Here is a 6,866-nt window from a genome sequence, read left to right as displayed (position 1 = left end):
ATATGAGTTAGGAAAAAAGGTTTAAGCTCTGTAGAGACTTTAGGATGTGAAAAGCAAATTAGCTACCCCTGACTTCAATCAACGTGCTCTTATGGGTTTGGTCAAAGCCTTCCTTCTGCAGCAGCCTGGTGCCCTATGGAGGCTGCAGAGAAACGTGGAGTGGCACAAGTATTTGTCTAGAACCGCCTGAGACTTCTCCATCCCCAGCAGCAACTTTGAGGATATGAACTTCAGCTTCTGGGGTAGCACATTGTTATTTTTCCTTCACACCTTACTAATAAATGTCAGTCTGAAGCCATTAAATAGCAATAAGTCTGCCTGAATGCAAGAAAAAGAACTTACTATCTTCTGCCAGGAAGTGTAATTTTCTTCCACATGAAATAAGTCAGTGGGTATGTAGAAAGCATTGCTTCTTTGATTTCAGTGAATCTGCCATTATTTCTCATTATGAGCCTCAAATTCCTCACTGCATATGCTTGATTATATCCCAGTATACTACCAGTTATTTATTCAAGTAGTGTTTGTCAACATGCATCCACCTTTAATTTACACTTGGAAAAGGAAATATCAGTTGGTGAAATAATTTGCACCCCAAATTTGATCTCCAAGAAAATAAAATACACTCAATGTCTTCTGCCATAGGAACAGCTATGCCATAAACAAAGTCACCAAAATATGGAGAGTGAAAAAATTATTTTTCCATTTCTTTCAAACACAGCCATGTTTAAAATTACCAGAGGATATAATTCAGAGAAGGAAAATACTTTAAGACTTAATTCTTCAGCACTGTTTTTCCAGCATGCTAACAAAATCAATGCTAACAAAAATAATCTCCTTTTAATCTGTTATTCTTTTGTTCCATTGAAGTAACTCAAGATCAATATGTATTGATTTGCTCCCTAATTATATTAATTTTACTTTAGAAATTAGGGAGGCCATAATGAGAATGTGAAGTTACTTGAAGACAGTACATTATAGGTAGTCTAATTTAGCAGGAGTCTGTGCATGAGATTAATTCATTAAAAGGAGCCAATTACCATACAAACAGGGGAGATAAATAAGATTTTCTCCCTTAATTTGCATTTTATATATTCCTTTGTAATTTTTAAAAACTTAAATGAATTTGCAACCTAACTATACTTTTAATGTATATCCATTTTATTCCTGGGGAATATAATTGCATTTAATTTTAACCTTTAGCTTTGTCTTTCAGACAGAGCATTTTAGAAAAAGAGATCGTGACATCTAGGTATAAGACATTTTATGTGACATTTTTATTAAGAAAAATAATGAAATGTTAATGCTTTTAACAGTCCAACTTTTCTTTCCACTAAACTTTTCTCCGCTTACAGATGGTAAGACGTTCAGTTGATAGATAATGATACAGAAGATGAAGGTAATTTGGCCTGTCTTGGCTGAGGATTTGGCTCATTAATGTGTCTCGGCCATAAACGACTATCTATGAACGTTATAGAAATCATTATGTCAGTTGAATAGCCACATATTTTATCAATGCAAATTATTGCTTGATGATATGATTTCTTTGAAGAACTTTATTTGTTCTTTGATGAGGTTAAAATGGAATTGCTTATTTTAGAATGACTCTCCTTGCTGATTTTGCATTATACACCAGCATAATCCAGAGAATTGACATACTTGATTCTTTGTTGCCTTACGGCTGAAAGACTGAGAGTATCTCCAGTGAAATATCACAAAAGTAATCGCACTTCTGTAATTTAGTGTCTGTAAAGACAGAATCAGACCCAAGGGATCTTTAAAAGAAACTTACTCTGACATTAAGTCATTTGTAATTCTCTTAAAAACTTAACAAAAAGTATTTTACCTAACTGCTAAAGAACTGCTTTTTTCCAAAGAAAATAAATGGTGTCATTCATTTTTTGGGAGTTAGACAGCTGACAAGAAGAGAAGAGAAGAGAAGAGAAGAGAAGAGAAGAGAAGAGAAGAGAAAAGAAAAGAAAAGAAAAGAAAAGAAAAGAAAAGAAAAGGAAAAAAAAAGAAAAGAGAAAAGTGTCATTAAACAAGAAACAATAATTGAAAATGTGCACATCTTGAAATCCATCAATTATTGTTTGCGTAATACTGTTGATACTGATTGTTGCCATAGACCATACACTCATGAAAAGGTTCAGTCCAGTTGATTTTCTTCCTTATCTCCCTTTCCAACTCCTTTGTGTTAAACCTGTAACAAAATTATGTTTGAAGGCCTCTTTATTCAGGAGCATTTTAGGAATAAGTTGACTCTACATGATGTGGACCTTGGAATAAATCTCTGGAAAATACAAGCCTTGGACAAGTGGCAGCAGTCTCTTAAGTGGGAAACTGAAGCTCTTATTTAGCTTCAAACATGTATATATTCCTGAAAAGATGACAATGAAATGGACACTTGGTGAAACCTCTGACCCTACACTGCTAAAACTCAATGCAAAATATTTTTATAAAAGAAAAGACATTTGGTTTTCAAATTTTCCAGCTCCTTACCTCAAGCTGAGGTTTCCTTTGGTATTGGTCGCACTCAAGGTGGTTCTTAATAAGGTAGATACTGGCTGCCATGAATATTTTTAATTGATACCAGTGGACCACAGGGAAGACCTGCATGAAATTTACTGTCTTCCTTGGGTGTCCATGACACAGACATTGGTGCTAAAACATAACAGAAACATCTGAAGAGATTAGGCTACCAAATTGCTGCAATTTCTGTGTATGCTGCAAGCTCCAGGAAGCAACAAAGAGGAATTTAAAAGCAGTTTTACCAACATCTGGTGCCTTCTTAAATCCAAGCTGCCTTTCTCTGCCAGCAATAATTAGATGCTTCATGGAAAAACATGACCAATATGAAGAATTGTCATTCATATTGCAAGCAGATTGCCAGATAGATAACACATCATGATAATAATGATGATGATAATGACATATAAATGTTATACATACTGCATTACTATTACATTCCTGCACTGAATGCTGCATGCAGAGCATAAAGGAACGTCCTTATAGAAGTGTTATGCTAAAAACAAGGCTGAGATTTTCAAAAGTAATCAACATCTATTTGTCACAGGCTTTTCTACTGTTGCCCATGAGTGTAACCACTGAACACATGCTCCAGCAGTGGAATGATTCCACTGTATCTGGGTGCAATTTGAGAACAATGAAAAATGTCATCCTATTAAGCTTTTCTTCTTTTTTTGTTCCTGACAGTCTCAATAAGAGACTGAGGGTATATCTTTGCTTGACAGGCCTCAGTTGTAATGTCAGAATTATTGTTAAATAAGATACAGGGTAAAATAGATTGTGCTTGGATTAGGACCTCAACAGCATGTGGGTTAGCTAATGTAGAGTTTCAACATTATTCTTTGTTCCATGTCAGGACTCATCCTTATCATAGCCGTTTTGTGAAAATGCTCTGTTCCTGTGTGCTTACTCTAGAGTAGTCACAATGCAGGTGACAGCAGCAGGGCATTTCATCCTGCTTTAGCCTATTCATCCAAATTTACAGTCAGATCGTAGACTTTTTCAAACACTGACTGACCTGGTCCCTTCTTCCTAGTTCTGCTCCTATAAACCAAAAAAGAGACATGATAAGACATCCATCCATTCAGAAGGAAGCAGGTGGACCCTGCTCAGGACTTTCAAATTAACTTCCAGGAGTAGCTTCTCCTAAAAGTGAATACAGTTCCAGTAATGTAGATGTGACTTGCTCACAGTCAAAGATAACTTGAAATTTACAATAACTTTGCAGTTTCTTACAAAGTACTGAGGAAAGTTGGTATGGAAAGTCTATTATTCTGATTTTATATCTTCTGTCTTTACTTATTAACTTGTGAACCATAAACTAATTCAGGTTACAAGGGGCCCACAAGATGTCATCTGGTCCAAATATCTACGTAAGCGCACCTTACTAAGCTTTTTGTAATTTTCATGTCAAACAATGGAAAAAAATGTATCAGCCAGGATGGCAGTTCTGAGCAGCCATGCTTTGGATCTATTTTTCCTTCAGCCATCTACATAACTTGAAACCTTTATTGAAAAAGAAAGGGCAAGAAACTCAATACAATGCCCTGCATACCTTTTTTTTTTAACCCAGACAAAACCAAATTAGTTTTAAATAACTCAAAATTTATAAGGATTTTTTATCATATCTAATTTAAGATGTTTAATTAGTCCATTAAACATCTTAATTAGCTGCCATTATTCACTAGTGATATGACACAAACTATGTCCTTAGCAGTTCCTCAAAGGATATTTGACTAATATGTAGTTATAATGAGTTAGACATGAGTTAAACACTGGCTTAATAAAAACTTTGGAAATTTAGAATAGTTAGAGTTTTACTACACAAATCATAAATTTTTGCCTGGGAAGAAACCAGCAACAGAAAGTTCAGTCCACAAATGTTTTCAAGGCATTTATTTACAAGACAGTACGAAAGTGAAGTATGACATGTTTGGCCAGTATTGTTTCTCCTCAAAAACCATACTGAAACAGGAATATTTGGAAGAGCCACCTACAACTGAGTGTAGACACAAGTGAAGACAATTAATTAGTTTATGGCAATTTGAGCACTCATGTGAGCAGGCTTAACTTCTTTCCTTTTCCAGCAGAACTAGTTTTGGCTCAAACACAATAAAAAAAATTTAAAAAGCCCTTTTTCTTGAGATAAGAATTTAAGAACTCTGCATCTTCCCCAATAGTCAAGGGTTTTTTTACAGCAGAACACAGCAGCTCTGGAACTCGTAGGCCACGGATGGCTCTCTGAATGAGACACATTTTCAGTATTTAATGCAGCTGGTTTCATTTGCTGATTTCATCACTGAAGCCCAACAAACGCCAACGAATCAGAGAGGTCTTTTTGCAGCATGAAGCACAAAGCTGTCTGTGGTTTGAATTTCTAGCTGGCAGTGTAACATATATGCACTGGATTGTGAGGTTCAGCTCTCAGACTGTTTTAAGATTGCTGTTGAGGGGTACCTCTTAGTGAGGTGGAAACCTAGCTACCTATGGAACCAAGTTTTTAAGCTATCAGATAAATTAATGTATGAAACTCAACAGCTACCTCTCAAAAATAGTTTTTCCTGGCCACTTGTCTACTTGGGTGCCAGACTGGAAACCTCTTGGACTCTTAAGCAAGGGCCTGATTCTCTACAGTTTGCCAATTTGTTTAATCTCCACCCAAAAGCAGCAAAAGCAATTTCACCAAACAAAGGGAGAAAAAATCAGGTTTTCACAGGCTGACAAGACTGCTTTCACAGGCTGCTTTTAAGCTTTAATGTGTAGATACTAGGCACAGTTCTTGGATGAAGATCTATTGATGGAAATCCTCCTCTTTTACTTCCACTCATAGCCCATTCTCTTTATTCAGAACCATCAGGGCACATTTGGGTCTTGGTACAGGAGAAGTCTTTCCATTTTTTGAGTTCATGACTTGCAAAATTATAGCTCTGGATCCCTGTTCTTCCATGTACTGGCCCAAGTGAGATAAGTCTGATGAATTTCGAATAACCTTTCTCTTCCTTTGTGTTCAGACTACTGTAACCAGAAGATCCCTGATTGTGGAACTTGTACAGCTGAAACCTAAACCAAAATGCAATTTAACTCCCACTTGTTCAGTTCCTGGGGCAACAACATATAAAAGTGCCTAAAATAAAATGTAAAGAGCTTCAGAAAAAAGGAACATAGACACAGTCTGACACCTCTAGCTCTAGCAAATAAGCTACAGACACATGGGGCTTGTTTGTTTCCTCCTCTTCTGGCCTTAAGATCCTTGCACTCTTGGCTGTGCTGATGTTCATCTTGAAGTGTAGTAGTGAAGCATCTGCCAGTGCAGACTGCCCTTTTACCTTGTTGGTAGGTGAAGCAGTCTCATGTGAGATATAGCTTTAAAGCCATCTGGACTGAGGCTGGAGTGGTTAACACAGGTGGAGATGTCTGAAGCTGCATGGAGCCTTCTGTCAGGAAGCTGCCATGCAAACGACATTTTCCACTGCCTTCCCCATAAAACAGCAATCAAGTTATACATGGGTCTGCAATGCTTGTGCTTCTGTCCAGTGTACCCTGAGCTGCTGCCAAACCTTCATGCTTTTGTATTGTAGAGTCTCCATACCCAGTGCAGTCACAGGGGGCTTTCTAAACCTGTGCCTCATGTGCATGGAATGTGCTTGTGTGATTATGGATAGCAGGGTCTGGGTAAGAGCAAGTAAATGAAAGTGGAAAGTTTTTTAAGGATGTATGGCTTCCTCCATCACTGGACTTTGTGAGTGATCATTTGTTTGGACAATCCCATCACGAAGAATGAAACCAGAGTAGTCTAAACCGCTGCTGGGGGTTGTTTGAAATAACCAGAATAACCTGCTTGACTTTGCCATGACACATGCTGGAAGAGTTCCTCAGGCTGCTACAGCTGACAGGCAATTAGGAAATTGTTCCTTGCCATTTCACAAGCTGTCAGTTAATGACTCCCAGCTGAAGCACAGACACTGCCGAGAGGAGTGCTAACCCCATTTTACCAAAGACCACTAAAGGAGCAGAGCTGGAGACAAGGACTCACTTGGAGATTCACAGGAAAGCAGTAATGTCACTGTTAGAAACAGTGGCTCCTGGCCCTGACACCTAAGAGGGATTGGGTTTGTGCCCATCACTTGCAGCAGCTTGCAGGGGGACAGGTTGGGGGAGAAGCATGGATGCAGTTAGTTCAGCTGGAAGCCATTAGTGTACAGCTGAGAGGCAACAAGGAGCAGCTTCCTAAACTGCTTCCCAGCAATACCTCTAAGAGTATTTCCTTTTCAAGGCAGAATCAAGATGACAACATAAGACTAAAACTGAAGTTGAACTTGCCTTGTGCCAGAATCAAACAA

The sequence above is a fragment of the Passer montanus genome, unplaced genomic scaffold, assembly GCF_014805655.1.
Source record: "Passer montanus isolate IOZ18808 unplaced genomic scaffold, ASM1480565v1 scaffold11, whole genome shotgun sequence".
Taxonomy (NCBI): domain Eukaryota; kingdom Metazoa; phylum Chordata; class Aves; order Passeriformes; family Passeridae; genus Passer; species Passer montanus.
This window is presented reverse-complemented; position numbering follows the sequence as displayed.